The 26,190-nt window shown below is 37.7% G+C and overlaps 2 long non-coding RNA genes across 2 annotated transcripts; one reads left to right on the plus strand and one right to left on the minus strand.

Annotated features, from left to right (window-relative positions):
• Nucleotides 1-420: 420 nt before the first annotated feature.
• LOC121064503 lies at nt 421-9,256 on the minus strand. Its single transcript, XR_005816525.1, has 3 exons — nt 9,173-9,256; nt 7,127-7,362; nt 421-561 (listed from the first exon to the last, which is right to left on the minus strand). It is a non-coding gene; the product is annotated as an uncharacterized LOC121064503 (long non-coding RNA).
• Nucleotides 2,888-13,640, plus strand: LOC121064502. The gene is made up of 4 exons (XR_005816524.1): nt 2,888-3,725; nt 7,856-7,916; nt 11,757-12,093; nt 12,183-13,640. It is a non-coding gene; the product is annotated as an uncharacterized LOC121064502 (long non-coding RNA).
• Nucleotides 13,641-26,190: the final 12,550 nt, after the last annotated feature.

The following is a 26,190-nucleotide window of genomic DNA, read 5'->3' on the forward strand; positions in this document are numbered from 1 at the left end:
GTTCCTAAAGCATCTCAGTGACAACTTCTTGGTTCAGGTGCTAAGGAAGCCATCTAGGAAAGGTGCCCTCCTAGATCTGTTGCTGGAGAACAGAGAGGGTCTTGTGGGGGATGTGGCAATTGACGGCTGTCTTGGTCATAGTGATGATGAAGCGGTTGAGTTGAAAATTTTTGGTGACAGGAGGAAAACTGCCACAAAAACTTCAGCCCTGGATATGGGGAGAGCAGACTTCAGGCTGCTCAGGGAACTAGTTAGCAAGGTCCCCTGGGAAACTGCTTTTGAAGGCGTTGGCATCCATCAGTGCTGGTCAATCTTTACAAACTGCCTCCTAAAAGGCAGTAATTCCAGAGGTAATTCCAAAGTACCAGAAGTAAAGCAGGTGGGGCAGAAGTCCAGCTTGGTTGACCAGGGATCTTCTTCTGGAGCTTAGGCAGAAAAAGATAGTGTATCGCTGCTGGAAGCAGGGTCAGGCAACACAGAAGGACTACAGGGATGCTGTTTGCATTTGTAGGAAGAAAATTCGTGCAGCCAAAGCCCAATTAGGGTTGAAGCTGGCCAGGTCTGTGGGAGACAATAAAAAAGGCTTTTTTAAATACATGAACAAAAAAGGAGGACCAGAGAAAGCATAGGTCCACTACTTGATGGGGATGGCCACCTCACAAACAAAGACATAGGCAAAGCAGAGACATTAAATGCCTTCTTTGCCTCTGTCTTCAACCCCAATTATGGGCTTTGTGACCCTGGGTGCCCAGAGCTAGAGGACCGTGACGGTGGGAATGATAAACTCCCAGCCAACCGTGAACATGTGTGGGATTTTCTGCTCCACCTGGATCCATACAAGTCCCTGGGTCTGGATGGGATTCATCCCAGGGTGCTCAGAATGCTGGCTGACTTCACTGTTGGACCTCTTTCAATTATTTTTCAATGGTCTTGGGAATCTGGAGAGGTCCCAGTAGACTAGAAGCTGGCAAATGTTGTGACAAAAACGTTGTGACAAGGGCAAGAAAGAAGACCCTGGTAACTACAGGCCTGTCAGTCTCACATCAGTGCCTGGTAAAATTATGGAGATTATCCTGGGAGTTATTGAAGTGCACCTAGGGGACAATGCAGTCATAGATCACAGCCAACATGGGTTCATGAGGGGTAGGTCCTGTTTAACAAATCTGATTTCTTTTTATGATAAGATCACCCATCTAGTTGTTCAAGGGAAATCGATTGATGTAATCTTTTTGGATTTCAGTAAAGCTTTTGATACGGTTTCTCATAGTATCCTACTGGACAAAATGTCCAGCATACAGCTAGACAAAAACGTCATACGATAGGTGAACAATTGGCTGATGGATAGGCTCAAAGGGTTATGGTAAATGGGGCCACATCAGGCTGGTGGCCAGTCACCAGTGGGGTCCCCAACGCTCCATTTTAGGGCCAGTTCTTTTCAATGTTTTCATAAACAATTTGGATGTAGGACTAGAAGGTGTTTTGAGTAAGTTTGCTGATGATACTAAACTGGTAGAAGTTGTTGACTCTGCTGAGGATGGAAAGGCCAGAGAGATCTGGACAGATTGGAGAGATGGGCAATCACCTACCGCATGAAGTTTAACAAGAGCAAGTGCTGGGTCCTGCACCTAGGAAGGCACAACCCTAGCTATATGTAGAGACTGGGGGGCGAGATGCTAGAGAGCATCCCCGCAGAGAGGAATCTGGGGGTTTTGGTTGATAGCAAGCTGAATGTGGGCCAGCAGTGTGCCCTGGCAGCCAGGAGGGCCAACCGTATCCTGGGGTGCATCGAGCACAGCATTGGTAGTTGGTCAAGGGAAGTAATTTTCCCACTCTAGTCTGCGCTGGTGTGGCCTCACCTTGAGTACTGTGTGCAGTTCTGGGCACCAGAGTACAAAAAGAATGTGAAACTGTTGGAGAGTGTCCAGAGAAGTGCTACAAAGATGGTGAAGGGCCTAGAGGGGAAGATGTACGAGGAGCATCTGAGGCAACTTAGCCTGTTCAGCCTGGAAAAGAGGAGGCTGAGGGGAGACCTCATCATGGTCTACAGCTTCCTCATGAGGGGGAGTGGAGGGGCAGGTGCCGATCTATTCTCTTTAGTCACCAGTGACAGGACCCGAGGGAATGGAGTCAAGCTACAACAGGGGAGGTTCAGGTTGCACATCAGGAAAAAGGTTCTTCACTGAGAGGGTGGTCACAAAATGGAACAGGCTCCCCAGGGATGTATTCATGGCAGCAAGCCTGTCAGAGTTTAAGAAGTGTTTGGACTATGCTCTTAGTCATATGGTCTGAATTTTTGTGTGGACCTGTGTAGAGCCAGGAGTTAGACTCGATGATCCTTATGGGTCCCTTCCAACTTGGGATATTCTATGATTCTATGATTTTATGATTTAACTTTCTGGACACTTTCTTGACTTTCAGTATTTTGGGGGATTTACTGATTACTGCTTAAACTGAAATTCTTTGCAATAAATTCAAGACTGACCAATGCTAATGTGAAAAGTGCTTCAAAACACAGATATCAGGGTTGGTGGTTATTTTCTGTTTTGTTGTTGTTGTTGTTCTGGTTTTCTTTTTGAGTAGAATAATAAATCCAATCAAAAAAATTCTGCCTGAAATAAATTCTTGATCAGTGAAGAGAATATTCAACAAGTTGAATCACAATCGCCACAGTCTTTCAAAATAAGTAACTAAGGATTTAATATGAAATGCATTGTTGAGGATTCTACTTGTCCTAAATCCCCCCCTTTTCATCCTCCCTTCTTTTCTTCTTCTCTCTTCCCTACCTGTCATCTTTGTTCTCACCCTCTCTTTCTCCTCTCCCTTTTTTTTTTTCCCAGTCTCTTTCTAATTTTCCTTTCATCTGCTCTGTCTCTGCTGCCATTCAAGGTTTCACAGATGAGGTTTGCTATGGTGGTTACTATTGTGTTTCTGCATCTGCTCTGAAAGAAATTTCATTTAAGCTTGAAACAAATGCATGCCGGTGGCCCAGAATTCATTTGCCACAAATGTTTTTAAGAGCCTTGCAAACTGAAATACAGCTTTTGATTCATTGAAATTATTGTGATTGACTCCTAGTCCTCTTCTTCCAGCCTCAGAATTAAGTGTAGATAAATGCAGCTCAGCTTGTTTTGTTCTTGAAATAAGTTTCTACAATGGCACTCGCACCCTGGGACACTTTTTCCCTGGAGGACAGCTTCGCTTTACTGAACTACTCACATTTCGCAAGGCAGTGGCTCAGTTGTGTCAATTCTGCCTGCATCTGCAATATTTTCAAAGGGTCTGAAGCCTGAACTACTTTAGGAGACTTGAAGGAAGCAACCCCTGTGCTTGGCTATCGTATTGCACTGGTGACACATGACACTCTTTGTATACCTGCCGAGTTCAATATTGTGAAAACTGACGCTCTTATTCTTGAAATGGGCCTTTTGACTGCTTTAAACCTTTACGTTGTTAATGGACATGTTTCTTCCCCAACAGAACTGAATAAACCTCCTTGTTTAACCTCTGTCTCCGTTGTGACAGGCTGTGCTGAGTCCGACACTGAACTGTGCTCTAGTACTGGTGCATAAGAAAAGAAGTGATTCCCATACAACAGGAACTTAGATGTTTGATTTCGTCTGGAAAAAAAAAAAAAAAAAAAAAAAAAAAAAAAAAAAAAAAAAGGCTGTCCTAGGAGCTACAAAAGCAAGAAAAGAATGGCTTCATAGAATGCAGTAACTCCCAGAGTAGGTGTTTCAAACTCTTGCTACTAAGAAAAAAAGAGATGGTTTCATGCATCTGAACTTATGCAAACTGAATAAAATGATTTTGCAGGACAATCACACACTCCCACGACGGCCAGGAGGACAGTAAATGCAAGTGATATCTTCTTTTGTCATAGTGATGTCACGTACCACAGGTACTGATTTTGACAAGTGTCCATTTATTCCATTCCTGAGTCCCCCAGCACAGCTAATAACAGATGCTTCTGATGGATACTGTAGAGACACACCATAAAATGGCTGGGGAGAACAGCTTAGAGAGAAAATACTTCTTCAACTTCTTTGTCAGAGGTTAGCTTATTCTGTTTCAAGTTACATTCATAATGTAATTTGAATATTCTGTTTGATACATGGGACAAATTTTGCAGAACATTCTGGGCACGTTTCAGTCACATGCTTTGTAAAACTCACCAACAGGAGGTCAGAGGCACTTTCACACTGACTCTCTGGATTTATACTTTTACTTAATGTTGCCCAGAGAATGATGATGCTGATTTTGCAAAGCTGTTCTTGGGTCTGTTGTTACTGCATAGTTTTGTTGTGCTTGAGAATAAACCAGCAGACTCTGAAGAGAATTTCTGTATCGTATTGTACACATGAAGTTGTTTGGAAATTGATTTTTTTTTTCAGTATGGCAATTTAAAAGGATGAAATGATTTTAAGATGCCTGATCTCAAACAGAAGCATTAACTCCATTCCTAGGATACATATTAGTATCCAAACAAGAAGCTGTGGGTTCTGTGGTCCTGCCTGCAATCATTTGCAATCAGACCTTTTCCTCTCAAGTTTATTGCAAACTTCCGGCAACTATGGAAGTGCTGTGTGGTATTTTTACTTGTAACCTATTACCCTCAGACTAATAATACGTCATTTTTCTAAGATAACTAATTCCCAGTAGCTAAAACTAATTTATACATTTGGTGATAAACATTAAAATTGTGATATAAGACAGTTCCTTCCATGAACTTTGTCTAAAATAACTGAATTCTACAATGCATAAAATATTCATTAAGATACATAAAGTTGTTGTCTTGCTTTGTTTTGTTTTTATTAAATAAATTAATTGAGGAAGAACACAAAGCTTATATTGATGAAAGGCATCATCAGTACAACCAATGTTGTCAAGAATATTGAATTGCAACTCCATGAAAATTTCTAAGTTTTCAGAAATATTTTCTTCAGGGCATTTTTTTCTTTTGCTAAATCACCTTGGGAGCACAGAGTCTGCTGCTGATATGGTGTTTGCATGTGGGGCCTGAAACCCTGAGAGCCTAAGGAGTAATGAAGGTGGGACCATGGTAGACACTGCTCCCACAATATCAGGCTTTTAGTTCTATGAAACAGTCTAGCAGTTGCTAAAGGAGACAGGTGCCTGGGAAGCGACCTATGCCAACTGTAAGGAAACAGGTGCCTTTATGGCCACCTGTCAGCAGAAGGGCTTCTGAAGAGTTCAGTTCCTGAAGGTAAGAGATTCCCACCAGCCAGCCAGCCAGCCAATTGCATGGAGGGAAAATGAACCACCTACCTTTCTGAAGAGTATCCTAGTGTCTTTTGAAATCACCCTAATTCTTACAGAAGGTTTAAGTGAACCAGCATAGGAAAAAAAGTTCTTCTGAATAATTTCCAACCAATTTTACCATTTTCCTATGTTGATGAATCTGTATAAAGTGATCTTCATACTGCCAAAATCATAATAAGTATTGAGTTTTGAAGCCACTGCCATAACATAACCACAAATTGAAAAGTTTATAAAATTCTGTAGTATTTTCTAGCCATTTCTCAAAATAAATTTGTATATATAATATAAAAAATATAAAATGCTGTGTGCAACAGTGTAATTTGTTTGCCTTAAATTCTGCTGCCAGATCCTTATTTCCTAATAGATGACTACAGACATCCTTGATCCTTTCAAAATGGCTCTAGTAAATTACCCTTACATTCTCACAGCAACTAATTAGCAAATAGCCCAAAGCAAACTTTATTTGATGCATTGTTTCAATATCATAATCTAGTTCTTGTTAAAAAGAACTAGAACTTGTTTTGCTCTCAATGGAAATCTGAAAACTAGACTTGAACAATCTACTTCATTTCAAATCTGTGTAATCTGCAGAATTTCTGAAGAAAGAAGCATTCAGCAGAGACAGACTAATCCATGCATTACCCTTAGGCCAATTGGAAAATAGAATGTTCTAATCAGACTTTGAAAAAATGATTGCAAATCCCTAAGCTAAAAGGGTGAAACAAACAAGCAAACAAACAGAAACCTTTTGCTCAACTATATCACAAAACTACCAGGTAAAATGATATGCTTGATACCAGATGCCTCCTACATATATAACATATAGATAACATTGCACATTAATGCTGTGCAAAAACTGATTATGAGAAAAAGATACAAAGTACCTGGGACAAAAGTAGAGGTAAGAATGTATAAAATAATAAACAGTGCCACAGAATTATTTGAATATCTTTTATGGGGCTCACCATTCTTTGATTGCTAAATAGGATAAAAGAAACAGGAAAAGTTGTACTTTTGAAAATAATGGTTATAGTGGAAGAGGGTTTTGACATTGAAGTTATTAATTTTGTGGTGGTAATGAGCTCAGCTAGCCTGAGTTTCAGATGGAGCACCTGACCCCACACTTGTCCCCTACACTAGACTGAACAATTTAACTGGTGCTAATCCAGTTCCAGTGTGCACTCATCCACGTGAGACAGCTGGGAAGTGACTGCCTCAACGTGTCTCAGACTGGGTGGCCAAATCAGTCTGTTCAGGTTCATCATCAGTACAGAACATCAGGGGGCCTTCACCAGACTGCTAGTGGAACAGGCCAGGTCCAAGGTCAGTCAGAGAAGTCCATGAAGGTCATTGGGGTGAGCCAGAAGGTAGTGAGGACAGGGCCAGAGACTGGCAGTCTTGAAGCATCACCTGGACAGGGACTGAGGGCTCCGGGCTGGGCTAAAGTGGGGTCCTGGGCATGGGCAGTGTGAGAGGAGGCCCCAGGAAGGATGGGCAGGGAGGCCAGCTCAGGAGCCCTGAAGCAGAGCAACTGGTCACTGTCACAGCCCATTGCAGCTGAAAGCTGGTTCTAATAGACACTCATTAATCCCAGTTATATCACTGTGTAAAATATTATCATTAAGCTGGGTGCATGAAATACGATATTCACATGTTAATGAATGTTGCTCTGGGTTGCTCTGGATCCAGGCATTCCAACTTGATTTCTGATTCACTTCTGGGGAAAAACAAACAAGCAAATAAACAACAGCACAAAAAAAAAAAAAAAAAAAAAAAAAAAAAAAGTCCACTTGTGTATTTCAGGCAAGGAACATCAACTGTTTAAATAACCTTTATTCATACTCACCTGACTGATTTGCCTCACTGTCATCATATTAGTGGAAAAGTGATTTTGGTTTTCCCTGAAGGGCAGAATACCAGAATACAAGTGGTGAGGTTCTAGACTATCCTGTAGAAAGGACTCAGCAATTATTTTTCCCAACGGTGCTCCGGGAGTACATTTCAAGTGGATATTTTTTCTGCCACTGACAAAATGACATCTGTGCTTAGGCTCTTTTCCTCCCACAGCATATATGTAAAATTCTGCAAGAAATTAAGTGGTAGGCAAGATAGTTGGAGTGCAGGTAGGAGAAAACTCTTCAGCATTTCAAAAATCTCAAAATAAAAGCGGTAGTCAAAAGTTAAAAATAGCTCCATTAACTTGGACTTCCTCAAACAAGCTATGGCATCATACAATTCTTCATTTCAAAGGACTAACTTGTATCTTAGATGAGAGTGATCAGATGTAAGTAGGCTAATGGGAGTAGGAAGATTTTCCAAGTGACAGATTTATATACCAGTTTCAGTATAGCAAGATGGGTCTATTTGTACTACACTGAGGAGTGCTAACCTTCCCCTCAGGAAAACAGGCTCAATTAATTTGTGACTAAATGTGTTTTGAGAAAGCTAGTGTCTTACAATAATAGTTGATTATCTGTAACTCCAACTAGTCTGTAGTTACTTATAGTATGAAGATTTGTATATTATCTATTAGTGTTCTGTGCACTTTTATTTTCTCCTGTGTTTTCTTTTATAGATATGGATCTGACAGTGTATGATTACTAAAGTTCAGATGACTTCTGCAAAACAAAATCAAGGTATGATGCCTATTAAAAAGACATAACAAACCATTGTGGCAGGCTAGCTTGATCAACTTATAAGACATGTATAGGATCTGTGGGCATCTTTTGATATGTTTGGTCACAAATTACTGCTTGACATCAAGGTTCCTACAGAAAGGACTGCAGTGACTCCTTGCTGCATCTTCTCTTTTCCTCTTTATAATGCACAGAAAGAAAATTCTAAATAACAGATATGACTTCTTGGCAATTCTACGTGGCCAGTCATGAGTTATGTCTTTTTTTTTTTTTTTCTTAAAGATACAATCATAAATGTATAAACAATAGAAAGGGAAAATCCTGAAACAATGTTGACTCAGTGCTTCCACTTATCTCAGCAGAAGTTGCTTTCGAGTATCTTTCCTATTTACATGCTGTTTAATTGCAGAGTGGAGTTGATTTAATAGGTTATGTTTTTCCACTACAGGCATCCAATCTGGGTTATGGACTGGCTTCTTCCCAAATATCTTGTCTGGGGTTCATTGATACAGAAGCTTCTGCATACAAGGAACTGCCTGCAGAGTTGATAAGCAAGCTTCTGATGAGCTACCTTTTCTTCCCAAGTGCAATTTTCCCTTGAATGGTTGTTGATTATGAAGAATATCTTCCCCATTATATCATTCAGATAAATTTCCTGGGCAAATACCTCTTTAGAAGTAGGTTCCAAGTACTGTGTATTTAGCAAAAAGTTGAATTTGCCACGTCCCCATGAACAACACATTTTGCTGCTCCATCCAGCTGCTTTCCTTTTGCTGGTAGTGGCTTTATTCAGTGCTCCCTTTTTTTAACAAGTTAATCAAGTAAAATCTATGAAAAGAATCTAAGACTGTTTTGTTGCTCAAATCAGTATTACGTATTCATGATGAATATCCTAAAATAATTGTAGCCAAAGAACTATTACTTCTAAAATTACAGTTTGGATTTGGAAAGCGAGGGAAATGTTTACAGAAGGATAAATTATTTAATGTTTCTTCAGAGAAAATTGCTAGAGTTTTACTTATCTGGTTAGTTTCACAGAAGAGTAACATTGAATTCTGAGTGCAGGTATTTCTGTGTTTGGACACAAAACACTCCCCTAGAAATATAACTTGCTATTACATCTAACTGAGCAGGAATAAACTTTTTGTGAAGCCTGTGATCTGTTAGAACACTCTGTGAAAATATCTCATGAAATTTGTTTGTTATATGTACCGCATTCTTTTTTCATACATAAAGACACTGAGTCTTGCACTTACTTAGTTAAAAAATATTGATGATCTTTCTCATCCTTCAAGAGCTCTTTAGTTTTCAGAAAATGGCTGGTTCTGAACTGAGAGATGAAATCTAAGTCTTGCATACTAAAAATCTGCAAAGAAAGAGGAAGAAGTGAAATAGTTTATCTAGACAATTCTAAAAAAGAAAGAAGCATTTTTATTTGTATTTGTATAATTTGTTTGCTTTTTAATTACATTTAATCATTTTAATGAAATTCTGGTTTCATCCAGCAACAGTACCTCACTGTTTACATTTTGTTAGAACACAAGCTGTCACCATTCAGAAACACTTCTTTTTTTGTCTTTGGAACTATGTTGGGTTAAACATTTACCTACCAGTGATCTGCATTTTTTCAGCATTTTTCTACAAATAGTACATATTCTGCTGATAACCTTCTGACCAGATTGAATGGATATATACATTCAACCATCCGTAAACTGAAGAACATTTTCTGATGAAGTTCATGGGTTCAAATTAATCCCTGCATTTCAAGGCCTTTTCTGGATCACATGTCTTCTGCCCCTTGTGCTCTCCCCCTCTCTCCCTCCCCTGGCACTGCCCTGGCTGGTCTCTTCCCACAGCTCAGACTCTCATTTCAGCCCTTATGTGTCATCTCGTTGTCTACAGCACGCTGTCTCCTGGCCTTCCTCCAAGGCCTCCACCCATTGACAGCATTGTTTTGTTTGCTGAAGAAAAAGAGCTTGCTTTGAACCTTCCACTTGATCCCCATCAACGATGAAGTCTGAGTGCCACCTCTTAGCGGTACCTTGAAAGATATGCACCATGCTCAGCCCCTCTCTCTGTTGTGTTTGTGTGTGTGTGTGTAGTGTTGTTGTTTTTTTGGTTGGTTGGTTTTTTTCCCCATCTTGCATCACCTATTATTCCATCTGCTGTGACATTGCTTTCATGCATATTGATGGGAACTCAGGAGTTTTGTGTTCAACACACAGGACTGACACAGATTACTTTTTTGTGTGACCTCTGGTAATCCACCAATGAATACACACACATTTCTGGTTCATTTATGCAGATGGATGGGAGGGAATCTGGAAAGCAAGTTGTTAATTAGTGTACAGACTAGGGATACATGTAACCACACGAGTAGATCTACCCTCTTGGCACTTTTCCAAATATTTCTGCATCTTATCTGTTTGCCATTTACTATCCTGCAACCTTTTCAACCACCCCAGTAAACCACTACTCTGTATACATGTAAAACCATCTTATAGATTTAGCTACCAAGGGAGCTCATGATACTGAGATTCCTGCTGGAAATATCCTTTTCCTACAGGGAGTGAAATAGTAATTTTGACCAGCTGTACAAAAGGGCTTTTTAGAGCTGCTGGTTTATGTCAGACTACAGTCTTATACCCTTAGCACAGGAGAGAGAAAGGCGAGGCATGTATCCAAATCTAGAAGAGGACTGGAGCAAACCACCACTCCAGAGGACCTCTGACTAAAACCAGAGTGAATACTCAGTCTAGATCATGTCTTTTTGCAGGTAAAGAGATTGGTGGCTTCAGTTATAAATGCATTTTATATCAAATTGGTGGAACTGCAAGAATATGACCTCATAACCAGCTGCAAATGGGCTGCAGCTTATAAATATGAAGCTGTGTTATCCTGTTAATGTACTATGTTAGAGTAACATAGAAGAGTTTGTGATAAATTGCAGAACATTCATGGCCTTTGAACTCCAGATGTAAGCTCTGCCTTTTATGGGTTGTGGGAAATCTTGGGATTTTGACTGGGGGGAAAAAAAAAAAAAAAAAGTAAAACACGTCTCTTCTATTTTGGTATAAAATATTACATGACAACACACAGGTCTTCCTTCAGTTAGGGTTCAGATGAGGGATCCTTTTCCTCCATGAAGCTGTCTTTAAAACAAAAGTGGTATGCTATTCTAAATGTAAAAGATAAAGCCTTAAAATTAAATAGATAAAATAAGTAATGGACAAATGTGAAATATACAGACAATTAAAGAAGGAAGGAGAGAAAGTAAGATAGAACGGGAGAGAGGCAGAGGGAGGAAGAATGTGAGAGGTGACTTTCTGTATAAAAAAAAAAAGCATGCAGAAACGAAAAAAAAAAATCAAAATATTTGATAATTAGTATGAAAGGTATTTGGCTACTGGCATTTTCTTTGTAATGTTTTATTTATGAAAATAGTTTTATAAATAAAATGCTACAGGCTTTTTTTCAAATTGATATTATGCAGATTGCAGTGGTACTGAACGTCCAGCAGCAGGGAAAAATAATGATGAACATAGACATCTTGGTATGAAGTGTATGTATAGCCTTATTTTACAGCAAGCACTTGCTGAAGCTACCATGCAGCAAGCCAAATTCCACATATTGGTATCATGATGTGTATTAAAAAAATATAAGAATGGTTTTATTTTTTTCTGTGAGATATTCTGTGTTTTTATAGGCTGGTTCATTTAGACTCTGCTGTGAAATACCTTAAAAGGTAACACAGTATTCTGACTACAGCAGTAATTTATTACACCAGTTAATCTTGTAAAATTGCCCTCTGGATGTAATAATTTGTTATTCTTTTATTAGGCCTTCTTCTGCATACCATGTTTATCATAAAGATGTCACCAGTGTGATGCCTAGCAACCAGTACAGTGTTCCGGAGGTGTTTGCATACATTTTCCTGAGGGAGAGATCTGCCTTGTCCCTGCTTGGGAGAGCTGTCAGTGTATTCTGATGTATGAGGGATAAAAGGAGTCCCTGCTGCAGTCTCCAATAAGCTGAAGTCACGGCCTGAAAGCACTGACTTGGGCATCACTATGCTGTGTTAGAAAATGTGTCAATTATCAGATGGACTGCCTAAGGGTATCGCCTGGGTCTAGGTCATAAAACCATCAGGACCAAGGGGGAAAAAATTGATGAGGAAGTAAGTTGAATTAATTGATAACTATGAGGACTGTATGTGAAATGTATTCTGTATAACCTAAACTCAGACATTTTCTCCCTTTCTTTCAGGTTAACCAATGAATATATGCCTCCCAATTTTGGCCCAGTACCACTACCATCTATCCAGACTTGTAATATTTTACCAACTTTTTCATTATTTAAAAAAAAAAAAAAAAAAAGTCAAACAACAAGAAGCTATAAAAATAGAAGTAAAATCATGTTAATATTTTATAGCTATTTTTCTATTATTGCAATTTCTAATATACTGTGCATTTGTTTGTATGTGAATACAGTGGGGACCACTTAAATATCTAGCCTGAGGCCTGATTCATGAAAGCTTTATGCACCATTTATGTAGGTATCTGTGGCATTCACTCAGAAAAAGTAAGGAATACATATTTTATAGTAAAGTTTATTCCTGTGCACAACCCACCTCCAGTAGCTGTCTGTAACAGAAATGGGAAGAACATCAAGGGTCCTCTAAATATCTGAGCAATTCAGAATTTTAGATATAATAATTGGCAGTGATTATCCTGTTGTAGCCTCGAAGTGCAACACTCTCCACATGAGTATCGGGGCCTCATTTCTGCCGTTCAGAGGCATGTATATAACATTACTGACTCATAATGAGCTACATACTTTGGCAGGACAACAGAATTTGGTTGTCCTGTCACACACAAGCACTTTTTTTACCACTGTTTTTTTCTGAAAACAACCTTTTCAACACCTTTGTGTGAAGAAGAAGCATGGAGAAAAGAGAGAGTGTGTAATAAAGCGACTTGTCAAAGTCACACGAAAACTCTGTTATACAGATGAGAATCAAAACCACTCTGTCCATTACTTTAATTACACATTTTTCCTTCCTCTCAGGTCTCTTGAGACAAAGTATTTCCTAAATATCTACCATCTTTAACATGTTCATTTCTCAGATTCATGAATCTAGTTCTTCTCATAGGAAAGCAAGCTACCCACATGTAGGTCTCCACAATTTACAATTACCTTACAGTTGCTTCAGGAATGCTGCTGCACTGTGAGAGTAGTGTCATGCTTTGGCTCTGAATGCAAAGTCAGTACTGCAGTAAAAAAAATAAAATAAAATAAAATAAATGCTCATACCATATTGCTAACACAAATTCACCTCTGTCCAAGGGGAAAAGTGAAGATGGACAAATAAATGCATTTTCATCACTTCTTCTATTTGACTCTGTTCAGTCTTTAGAGAAGACCTCTCCTCATGCAGCAGTGCATGAGTCTGTACAAGGTGGATTGCTGGAACAGCCACAAGTATGAATGCAAGACATTTTTTGTAGATGAAAGGAAAAATACAGTATAACATCAACCTATTGAAAATAGTCTGGGAATCACAGCCAAGAACTTTTGACTTTTGCTTGGCTGGTTTCTCTGCACTCAAGACAAGAGGGAGCAAAGAGCCCTGCTGAGCCTTTCACGGCAGCTAAACACGAGCGCTGCCTGTGCTCCCTTCTCAGTGCCCTGGGAACCTTCACTCTGCAAATTCCTGGGACAGTCATGTCTGAATCCACAAGAAGTTTGCAAAATTATAGACAGAGCCAGTGAGAAACTGGAGTGCCAGTTGCATGGAAACCTCTAAATTTTCAGGAAAAAAATAATACTCATATAGCAGATTATAATATAGTGTTTTTAAAGTTCTCTGTTTGGGAGAATTCTGGAATGTGTTTCCAAGAAGATTTCATTGTTATCTTTTCCAAAATATTTCTGAAGGTTCCTGTGAAGTCTAGAGCACTCTGTCCTCTTCCTTCTAGGGAAATTACTGAGTAGTCTATAGAACGAGGATTTATATCTCAGCAGCTTTCCATGCATCAGACTTTTAAGAAACATAGACTGCCAAAGCTACAGCTGGAGTAGCCATAATAGTACCTTACTAACATATGGAGAAGCTGGAAATGAAATTCTGAAAGAAAACTGACATTAGCTGAAAAAACAAAATCACTGTAGAGAGAATTCTGATTCTGAAGAAAATCTACTTTTCACCTGACAATCACAAACCACAGCAAACTCTTCAAAAGCACATATGGATTCTGAAATCAGTAGTACTGTTCAGAGAGAACAATATGACCCATATTTTTCTGAACAGATGAGTTGATGCATTCTAATCCACCTTGAGTCTTTATTTTTTTAATTTAGCTTTTTTTTAGCTCTTTTTTCTTTTTTCTTTTCTTTTCTTTTCTTTTCTTTTCTTTTCTTTTCTTTTCTTTTCTTTTCTTTTCTTTTCTTTTCTTTTCTTTTCTTTTCTTCTTTTCTTTTCTTTTCCTTTTCTTTTTTCTCTTCTCTTCTCTTCTCTTCTCTTTTCTTCTCTTTTCTTTTCCTTTTCTTTTCCTTTTCTTTTCTCTTCCTTTCCTTTCCTTTCCTTTCATTTGCTTTCCTTTCCTTTCCTTCCTTTCCTTTCCTTTCCTTTCCTTTCCTTCCTTTTCCTTTCCTTTACCTTTTCCTTTCCTTTCCTTCCTTTCCTTTCCTTTTCCTTTCCGTCCTTTCCTTTTCCTTTCCTTTCCTTTCCCTTTCCTTTCCTTTCCTTTTCCTTTCTTTTCATTCCTTTCCTTTTCCTTTTCCTTTCCTTTCCTTTTTTCCTTTCCTTTCCTTTTCCTTCCTTTTCTCTTCCTTCCTTTCCTCCTTTCTTTCCTTTCCTTCCTTCCTTTCCTTTCCTTTTTCCTTTCCTTCCTTTTTCCTTTTTCCTTTCCTTTCCTTTTTTCTTTCCTTTTTCTTTTTTCCTTCCTTTCCTTTTTTCCTTCCTTTCCTTTCCTTTCCTTTCCCTTCCTTTCCTTTCCTTTCCTTTCCTTTCCTTTCCTTTCCTTTCCTTTCCTTTCCTTTCCTTTCCTTTCATTTCCTTTCCTTTCCTTTCCTTTCCTTTCCTTCTTTCTTTTTTTCCTCTTGTTTTTCTTTTTTCTTTTTCCTAAGTCCTATGATTTGCTGTATTCTTGCCTGGATGTGGCGGGATCATGTATCTCTACACCAGCTGGCAGTCTGATAGAATATGGGGTAATCTTTGAGGCAGACATAGATGAAAGGGAATGTTTCTTGCACTCATATCTACTTAGGTGTGACTTTGAGTTTAGGAGGATCCCGGGCTATAAATCTAATAATATTTGCCTTTGAATGTCTTGTTTGGGGAAATCCTGAACTGCCAATATAGGCAGCTTTACAGGGCTGCCTTCAGTCTCTAGTAAGAGCTCTACATTACAAAAGTACCTTGCAAGACTAATTCCCTAGTTTCTAAGGGAAAATGTCCAATACCCACAGGTGTTGCTAGAAAACAGCAGAAATGAAACAGACCTTTCCTGAATAATAAAGTGAAGGGAACATGACACTCTTAGCAACAACTGCAATAGGAGCAATCAGAGATTGAGGTTCCATATACAAGTTTCTCCAGCTGTAGGTTCGTAGTGATAGTCTATATTTTCTCTAAAGTACACTAAGATCTCATGGCTGCAAAGGTAAAAAGGGATTAGGGCATTTGGAGATATTTCTGCATGTGCCTAATTCCAGTAGTCTTCTGTGAACAGCATTTTCTTTTTCCTGTGTTTTGACAGCTTTTTTTCTGCTCTCTATAGAACCCAGATGTCTGAAGACAAATATCGATAAGAAAATAAATAAGAAAATAAAATTAAGGATATTTTTTAGACTTCATGAAAAATCTATTTGTAATTAATCACAAGGTTGAGCATGAAGAAAAGGGATACTCTTATCGGACCTGCTTCATCCTCTAGACATAATGGAATAGGTGTTATTGTCTCAAGTCTGTATAGTCACTGAAGGTAATAACGAAATTCTCACTGATTTCAATAGTGAAGGAGAAATTCTCCAACTGTCCAAAGACTTCTGACATTTTCCAGTAAACCCAAGAAGGCCAAATATTATGCTCTTGTAACTGACATTCTTTCTGCTCTTTACTCTCTGAAATAATCAAGTGTTATGCTACAAAAGCAGAAATACGACGACTTCAGCTTCCAATAAGTGTCAATATGACAGAATTCTGACAAGAACTGTGGGGGCAATTACCTCTTAAATGTACAATAATAAAGGAGAAATCCTGCTTCCTTCCGCTAAGGGGGAATATTATTCTGCACCAGTTCTGGGTTCAGTACCTGGAAATAAAGCCATTTTCCAAAGGTTGAAAAAAAAGAAAAAGAAAAAAAAGAAAAAAAAAAAAAAAACGTTTGAATGAACAAACTGCTGGAGATAAAACCAAATTGTACATAAGATGCACCTGTGCATGCACAAAAATGTTATTTTTTTTCTTTCTTTTGCCTTTTTAAGGAAAAAACATAGAATTTGGTTTGAATAAAGCTAAGCTGCAGTGTAACTACTAGTAAATATAGTAGCTATTTTGTAAGTATTGCTGTCACTTTCTTTGACTAAAGTTACAGAAATTCTTTGAATTTTTATATAGGGGACTAAATTTGTAATGGAAAATGATGTTTGATGGTGTTTAAATGCAGAGTATGTCACTGTAGAAAGCACAGGGCTCTTTTAAGTTATTTTTTTTAACTTCTTGACATGTGTCACAATTTGGAATTCTGCTCTCATGGGATAAATGCCAGATTACATGGTGTAGTATTTTTATCCTCTGTACTTTCACTGTAGAAGCATACAACATCAAAGAAGAGGCAGATCACTCACATCAGCAGAAAATGGAATAGGACTATAATATGCTTGCTTTGATCTCTCCTTCTAATAATTATCTTGGCTACATGCATACATTGAAAGTAAGATTTGAATTAATAAGGCCAAGAGACCCTGGAAAATGTAAGAAGGATATCTGAATACTAACTTTGACTATCATTAACAAGATAAACTGCAATCGAGTCTACAAAGTTGTGGATTGTTAATTTAAGGCAATAATCCTTAAATGTTATTCTTTCTTAAACTTGTCACCACTACATTCAGCAGATGCAATCAGTCCAATTAAGACAATACCTTTTCAAAATCACACTCACCTATAGGTACAGTAGGGAGGGTGGTATTTAGCTAGTATTCACTTGATTTCATATAGGTTTTCAAATAGGAGGGCCTACGGTAAAAATCATTAAATTTATATAAAAAAATCATCACTACACAGTCTGTTATCATTAAAAACTATTCTAATATTGCCTTAGGAAAGATATTGCTTTTGATATGAAAAGTAAATCAAATCATCCACATCCACATAGGATTTATACAGAGGCAAGAAGCATATTGCATGCCTGGTCAGTCATTTTTTACATTTTTTTTAACGGTGTTTATTGCTATATAGTGTTTTGGGAATCCTATTTCTGCCCTATGTGAGTAGAAATTATAATGTAAACAAGGTGGATGTGTGTGAAAGCCTCATACGGTTAATACTGGCTGGAAGGGGAGAAACCTATTGCAGCATGTTGGCCCCGGAAAATGAAAATATCTTATTCTGCTTCATTTCTGATATGTGTGAGTTACATCAGTAGATGGGTAGAAGGCATGTTGCTCCCAAACTCAGATGTTGCAACTTCAAATTATTGCTTGGCTGAGCTACTAACCATCACACTAATAAAATGTCCTGTAGTGTACAAAGGGATACATAATGGGCTGGCCAGAGTGACTTAAGCACAGTATGAATTAAACAAATGAGAGCGAGCACATCTATGGTTAATATACCAAACACAAGTTCCAAAAAGCCACTTGAACAAAGACAGTCTGTCAAAACAGCAGAGGCTGCTGTTGTCCTCAAAATCCCAGTCAAAGGTTAAGAATGTTCTTTTAAAACAGGGTTAACTGGGCATACATGTAACAGATCAACATGCAGAAAGAAGTGCTTTGAAGAAATACTCTCTCTGCTGAAAACAGGCACACTTTTCTCATCTGCTGAACTTACCTGACAGTGGATGGGAGTTGCGAGACAAAATGTTTGATTCAGTGAGGATGTTAGGAAAGGCTTTGTTAAATTCTGAGACCAGCACTTCTAATTGAAGCACAAGCATTGTTAAATACTCATCACCTGGCAGTCCTATGTCAGACAGAAACAAGAGAAAGTGTTTGTGAGCAGGTGTAAATTTCGGGACAAATTTCTCTGTAGAAAAGACTTGTCACAAAACAGTATGGTATTTGCAGAAAAACATGAATATGCTCCAGTATTCACGACTGGTCTCCTACCCTGAGGTTGTTATACTGTCAGTAGCTACTGAGCTCCCAGACTTGCCAACCAAAATTCAGAAACCTGTTTGTTTTTCTTTTTCCTGACTTGCCAAGTTACAGTGTGAGAGGATAGGTCACAAGTTAAAGCAGTGGCTGGGAGTACATCCCATGTAAGCAAAAGCTGTTCTCAGCAGTTGTCCATGTTAGCTTTCTGCAGCTGCACAAAGTCCTGCCATGGCATGCTAGGATTCAGGCTCCCATCAACCCAGTCTCTCCAGCAGAAATGTAAGGCAAGCACAGGGGTGATTTAGGGAGCTTCCCATGTGACTGTACCAGACCAGAAAGCAGGCTTCACTACTTGGGCCTGGGAGGTAATTCAGCTTAGCTGTACCTTATTAATGCTGCAAAGAAGTGTGTTTAAGTTCAAGATTTCTTTCCAGTTGCACCAAATGATTGTGGTACACAGTTCTAACAGGGGGTAACTCAAGACATCCACAGAGGTTTTGGAATACAGGAGGTTCCTTCCTCCCTGTCTAACTTCAACATTCGATATGTTTAAAAATGTCTTGAGCTATTATTTTACAATGTGAGGATATAGAGGCAGTTTCATTTTATATATCTGTCTCAGAAATATTCCAAGTAGGTGCTATGGTAATAGAATACTGTGGTAAAAGGGCAATCACAGTATAATCCCATCAGTGGTGTTTTTATCATATCTGTTTAAAATAAGACTCTTGAAACTTATTGTAGCAGTATGTTGTTCACAGTACTGGCATATTTCTGAATTCGTGAGGCACACAGTTTCTTGTAAATGTTAGATTCTCTCCTCTCCTATGTAAATAGCTCTAGTGGGTGACCAAAGCCAGAAGCTAAGCATCCACACAGACACTCACTCAATTCGTCTGGGAGGAAGAGGGAAGGAATAGGAAAAGCAAAAGTGAGAACACTTGTTGGTTGAGATAAAAAGTTTAGTTAGTGATGGAAAAAGGAAAACAACAACAATGACCAAAAAAAAAAAAAAAGCAAAAGCAGTATGTAAGTCACTCAGCACCTTTCCCAATCAGACCAATACCCAGCTAATGTCTGAATAATGACTACTTTGGAAGATCAAATTCCCAGTTTTCATTGGTGAGCATTGATGTTATATGGTATCAAAATTCCATTTAGGCAGCTCAGGTCAGCTGTTATGCCTGTTTCCCCTCCAAACATCTTTCGTGTCCCCAGCCTACTTGCTGTGGGCACAGAGCGAGAAACAGAGAAGGCCTCAATACTGTGCAAGCCCTGTTCAGCAACAGCCAAAATAGTATCAACACTGTGTCAGTCACAAATTTAAAACACAGCACCATACAGACTGCTACAGAGAAAGTTAGAATCATTTATTTTCATTTAGGTTGGAAAAGACCTCTAAGATCAAGTCCAACCATTCACCTAACACTGCCAAGTCTACCACTAAGCCATGTCCCTAAGCACCACATCTACACATCTTCTGAAAACCTCCAGGGATGGTGACTCAACTACTTCCCTAGGCAGTCTTTTCCAGTACCTCACAACCCTTTCAGTGAAATTTTGTTTTTTCGTAATATCCAACCTAAATCTCAGCTGGCACAACTTTAGACCATTTCCTCTTGTCCTATTGCTTGTTGCCTGAGAGAAGACATTGACCCCTACCCCACTACAACCTCCTTTGAGGTAATTGTAGAAAGCAATAAGGTCTCCCCTGAGCCTCTTTTTGTCCAGATTAAACAAACCCAGCTCCCTCAACTGCTCCTCCTAAAGCTTGTTCTCCAGACCCTTCACCAGCTTTGCTGCCCTTCTTTGGATATGCTCCTGCACCTCGATGTCCTTCTTGTAGTGAGGGGCCCAAAACTTAACACAGTATTTGAGGTGCTCCAGAGCTCACTGCAACAGACACATGGGCAATGTGAAAGACAAAGGAATTTCTCTGTAATTTAGGCAGAGGTAAAAATTAAGGAGTTAAAAACATACAAATTCTGGAAAGTAATATCTTTCATTGGATAAGAAAGAAAGAAAGAAAGAAAGAAAGAAAGAAAGAAAGAAAGAAAGAAAGAAAGAGAAAGAGAAAGAGAAAGAAAGAAAGAAAGAAAGAAAGAAAGAAAGAAAGAAAGAAAGAAAGAAAGAAAGAAAAAGAAAGAAAGAAAGAAAGAAAAAGATTTTTAAAGCACAGACTTCTAAAGTTTGAAAAAATAGAGATAAATATGGTTTTGAATAGATTTTCCAAGTTTAGCAAAAGATTGATTCATGGAAAACAGATGTATACGTTGCAAATAACTAGACAAAGAAAGTGAGATAAATCTAATATTCAGTTTCTATATAATTATATTCAACTAAGAAGGGAAAGAAATTGTCCAACAAATTGACTGAGGTTAGTTAACAAGAAGGGGTGTTGAGGAAGGAAATGGATGTGTAGCTCCTTAAAGATCAGTATTAGCATTCACATTGCTTAATATTTTCATTAACAGCTTTTTCACAAAAAATAGCAATGTGCTGATGCCAGTGTTGGGAAGTATCAATAGCAAAGAAGGATTGGGATATCATACTGAAAGACCTGGATGGCTTTGAAGACTATAATGTTGGAAATGGGATTCAACTAATAAATAAACAAAAATCAACTGAAGTGACACAGGAGCATAGGGAGCAATGCACACCCACTTGATCACAAAGTCATAGCTTCCCACTTGTTAACCTGCCAAAGTGACAAAACAATGAAAACAGAGAATGCTATCCTGGAACAAAAAAGGGCAAGGATGCACTTGTGAATACTACTGAGACATCTCTGGGAATTGGTACCTGGTGGTCACCCATCTTCAAGAATGCTTTGTGGAGGGTAGGGCAAACATAGTAAGAACTAACTGTATAACCAGGAAAGAGAAGAGGCCCTCACAGTGAGTAGATATGTAATCTAAGCGCGAGACCTAGGAAGTGATACGCTTCATACAATAAGAGGGATGATTACCTCAGAAAGGGAAGATCTCTTTAAACTAAGAAAACATGTTGCCTCATACAAAAATGATCCTGCCACGGCAGTTATTCTCTGATTCAGAAAGTCTCCCTGCCTGGTGGAGGACTAATTCTGCATCATCCTAAAAGAGAAATATGTACAATATGCAAGGGAGTATTGATACAGAATTTTTATTTTATTGCCGTCTTTGAGCTAAAAATAGATATAAAATCAATGTTTTGTCATCTTTTCTTGGTCTCTTTACCAGTGCTATACCCAGTCTAAGTGATGAACCAGGGCCACAGATCATTTTCATAAGACCATTGGCTGGAAAACCTAGTTTATCATCTTAAAATTAATAAACTGGTGACTGCAAAGTAGGGATTGGTTTTTTCTGGAATATGCATATTTTTATTAAAAATATTTTTTATATATATTCAGTCCAAAATTAGTGAAAGTGTGGCTCTTCATCACCACAGTTCATTTAGGAAGCTTTCTCCATCTGTACAACCTTTGTCACACAAATATACAATCTTCATATTTAAAATTTGTTTTTATGAGAACAAGCTTCCTTGCATAACAAGTAAATAAGCAAAAGCAGACGTTAGAAATTTAATAGAACCATATTTTTATGAATACTTTTCTCAGTCCATGACAGGATTTTGATTAGTTTTTTTTTCTTCACTTAGTTGTGATCATCTGCACTGTTATTGCTGGGTTTTTTACTTCCTTGTCACGAATGTCTGGAATATTTTATCCAGGCAAACATGTGTATTCATGTATGAATTAGTCTATTTGCATGTGAATCAACATATTTATACACAAACATATTTTCTCCTGCTGAAAGTGCTTGCCCAGCTGATCTGTATATGCGTTTGGTAGAAGATTGAATGTAAAAATAAAATCGAATGTAAAGTCTGCTAGGCAGCCAATAAATCTAGCCTATATATTTCTTTTCTTTCTAGACAGGCAAAACTCCAACTTTCCTTTTTCTTTTTTTTTTTTTCCTTTAAAATAAACCATCAGAAGACTACACACATAGTGAGATTCTTTTTTTATCCTTCTCTACTATACTAGGCATGAATTCTGCAAGAGCTCAATATTCAAAATTCTAGCTAAAGCCATCAAAAACTGCAGGTGCTCAGCTCTCTTTAAAGACTGATCTTCTGAAGAATCACTCACAAAAATTTACATGCCTTTCTCCTAGCATCTGCAAAGCTAACATCACCTATTTGTTGTTACCACCATACCACCACACCATACAAATGCTGCTTCTCCAATTCTGTTAGCCAAGGTTTGGCTGTAAGTATCTCTTCCAGTATAAGTCTGTCTTTCTTCTCTGTCCTCTTGAGAGACTGAGAGAACCAAGATTTCATTTTTATAAATACTGTCAAAATCACTGTGATGATTTTTACATTTATTGTGTCTCTATTAAGCAATAATTATTAAGTAGGTCTATTTTTTTTTATTGTTCAGGTAATTGAGTTTAAAGCTTTCCCTGATAGAAACTGTTCTTTAATAAGATTCTACCTTGGTTAATTTGTAGCAATGTTCATTATTTCCAGGATCATAAATTTTATTCATAACTCAGTATAATATGTAGCATGCTGTTTATGTCTGTGGTTTAAAAATATACAAATGACCATACAAACAGTTTACAGTGCTTGCTGGTCTAGTGTCCCACCTCTGAAACTGGTTAGTAGATGAAGACTAGATAAGAATTTAAAAATATATAACACACATAATGAATAACAATTCCTTGATTTTCTCATCCAGTTTATAACGGTATTTCTGATTGTACCAGTAGCAATTTTACATCATAGCAACTCGAAAATAGCAGAGGAAACCAGGGATGCTAAACAAATAGGAAGCTAGGGAGGTTCAAAAGTGATGCAGTAAGTCCCAAGATGAGGCAAGATACTCACTGGTAAAAGTTAGACAATCCACATAGAGAAAAAAAAACCAAAACATATATATATAATATATACATATATATATATATAATTATTATATATATATAATGCAAGATAAATAAGATAAATGTCCATATTACACACAAAAAAAAAAGGGGGGGAGGGGGTGGATGGACTTCCAAAAAACTTTCAGGGCTAAATAGCCTCATGAAACCAGCTCTGATTTGTAAACACTAGCCATTCAGCCATTCAGCAATAACAGGTAAGCAAAAGATGCATATAATTCAGTACATTGTTAACTGAAGGAAATGTAAAAATGTAAGCTTTGTTTTAAAATACTTTGATCCATGTTTTAGCTACACCTATTTTAAAACCTTTCAAGTCCAAGTCAGAAAAATGCCACATATATTCGGTTAGTCTACTATATTTCTAAGGTCAACCTGGAAACTGGAGAAATAGCAGCTTTCACTTCATTTCACAGTATACTAAGAATCTTTGGGAGAATTAAAAAAAAAAAAAAAAAAAAAAAAAAAGCAAGTAAGAAAGAAAGAATACAAGTTTAACTTAATGACAACCATTGTCAATGGTTTTCATATAATTTCATACCAATTACTTGAAAGAAAAAAAAAGTCCAATTCCTATACCTCTGGTCAGCCTCATAACTTCATTCCCTAGAGGAAAATCACAGAGCCACCCAGTACCCCGTAACCTGATATAAATGGCAAACCTTTTTACACATTGCCCAATATTAGGAAGCCAGTGGTAATGGAGGGTGGGACTGACATATATTTATCCAGTGTTCAGTCAACTCAGTAGCCCTGATTGCTGTTTACACGACATTTATAACATTTTGCAGAGTAACAGGCTTTAACATATATACTTTTGTGACCACAGTAAGGACTTTTGTATAAATGAAAGTCAGCTGATCTGAGCCTCTCTAGTAGGCACAAAGGTACATTGGATCAAGCAAATAAGTCTATTATTAACCAGAAGTACTAAATGTACTCTTCTTCTAAGCATTACAATTCCACAATATTAATCATGATCTTCTTCCTAAGAAAACGTGAAAAATAAAAGAAAAAAAGGTGTGTGCTTTGTCATTTGCACATTGTTCATATCTGATTTTATAGTGGCAATTTCTCAAGACTTCCGTGACTGAGCAGGACAACACAGATCTTGTGTTCCCTTACATGGCTGACTGGCAGACTGTAGCTTGCTTATTGCTTACTCACTCATAGTCATTTCATAGAGGGAAAAAAAAATCCTTATTCCTTTCAGTTTTTGCAGTCCTAGAGAAAAACAAAATGTGTAACAACATGATGTATTTGGCCTTCTTCTGTTAAAGTTAAATATAGCCTTTTCAATTTTCATTTCCAACAGAAGATACGTGACAAATGACATAGTAATTTTCTTATTCCTTCATGTTCATAAAACATTGATAATATGATTTTTACCTTCCCTTTGTTCTCAATTAAATGAAATGTTCCAATACAATTAATGTGTTCTTGCAATTTAGTTTTTCTTTAGAGGCTTCTCTTGTCTCTGATTAACAGCATTTTCTATCCATTCTGAGCACCCCCAACTGCTATTCAGAATGTTTCATTATGCCTGGCAGCTATCAATACAATTGTGAACCAATATCATTTTAATTGTTTCACTAATAACTTGTTTTAAATGATTCAACAGTCATCAGGAAAGATAAGTGCTCTTGTACCCTGCAGGCTTGTAGGGATGATGGTATGAGGCACTGTAACAGAGTGCTGTATCAGAATAATGAAACCGTATGCACAAGATAATGACAAAGCACTTGCATTGCTGTAAAGATAAATGAAAACAGTAGATCTTCTTTTCACTGTAATATAACATCCATTCCTATCTCCCATTTCAATCATTAGACTTTCCAAACAGATTACTGCACAAATACACATATGCAACATGTCCCACAGTAATAACTGCACGCTCCCATCTATCCAGGCAGATGGTAAATGATGGAGTTAACGAGCTTTACAAATGCTCTTGTTAATTAACAAAAATTGTTACTTTCTCATTTGAGGGGGGCTTATAAATTAGACTTAATTACACTAGATAATTGCAACTGCCAGCTACTGTGCAGCTCGCTCATGTTCTGTTCCTTCAATGGCAAATCAACAATTGCAACCCTTGCCTATTTGTGTAGATGAATTTAATAAGCAAACAGCCCTTTTATGTTAATGGTTTACTGGCATTCATGGGTTTGGCAGGAGAAATGTGCTGGGGGAGGGTTTGCTAATGGCAGCACATAATCATATTAATTAAAATATAACTGCCATTTAAAGATTTGTAGTGTAGAATTAGAGCATGTTGGGAACTGAGAAAATCAAGCTAGAGTGCATATTAGCACCATTACTCTGTGCTCCCTGCACAGCAGTCAGCAACCTCATGTGTCATAAATGTAATTTATGAGTGCTGTTTTCTTTGAAATATATGTTTTTAGTTCACTCATTAGAATGTAAAAATTTGCAATGTCTGCTTCAGAAGGTTCAAAATACATTCACTTAGAGCTGGGACCCATGATCTGGTTTTAACAAATCCCTCAACAATGATTTTTTTTTACTACTTGTATAATTTCTTATAGTAAAACCAAGTATCCAGTCCTTTGAAGATAGATTCCATGCTTTATTGCAAATGTAAGTCATACTATCACTATAAATTCTGTGTTATTAGGCATTTTATAATACAGTATCATTTTATGGAGTCCCTAATAAATATAGCCCTTTTTTTGATTTGGCTTTGGAAAAAATGGTGCAAAAAATTTACCACTTTATATTGTTCACATGTAGAAAGGTAATGTCAAAAAGCTTTTGAAAGTTTTTTTTTTTTATTTTTCTTGATCCCCTCATCAATTTACAAGCATATTTTTATCTAAATCAGTTCCACTTATACAGCTTCCACAAAAATGCTGAGATATATTTTCTGCACAACATAGTTGCCAATTTGCTGGGATCCATGAGAAAGCAACTTGGCCACAAAGTCCCTCTATGAGAAAATGATCCCTGGAATTACAGGCAACTGACTGACAGCAGGCAAAAAACTGCAATCAAATGAA

Source organism: Cygnus olor, chromosome 2, assembly GCF_009769625.2.
Source record: "Cygnus olor isolate bCygOlo1 chromosome 2, bCygOlo1.pri.v2, whole genome shotgun sequence".
Classification (NCBI taxonomy): Eukaryota; Metazoa; Chordata; class Aves; order Anseriformes; family Anatidae; genus Cygnus; species Cygnus olor.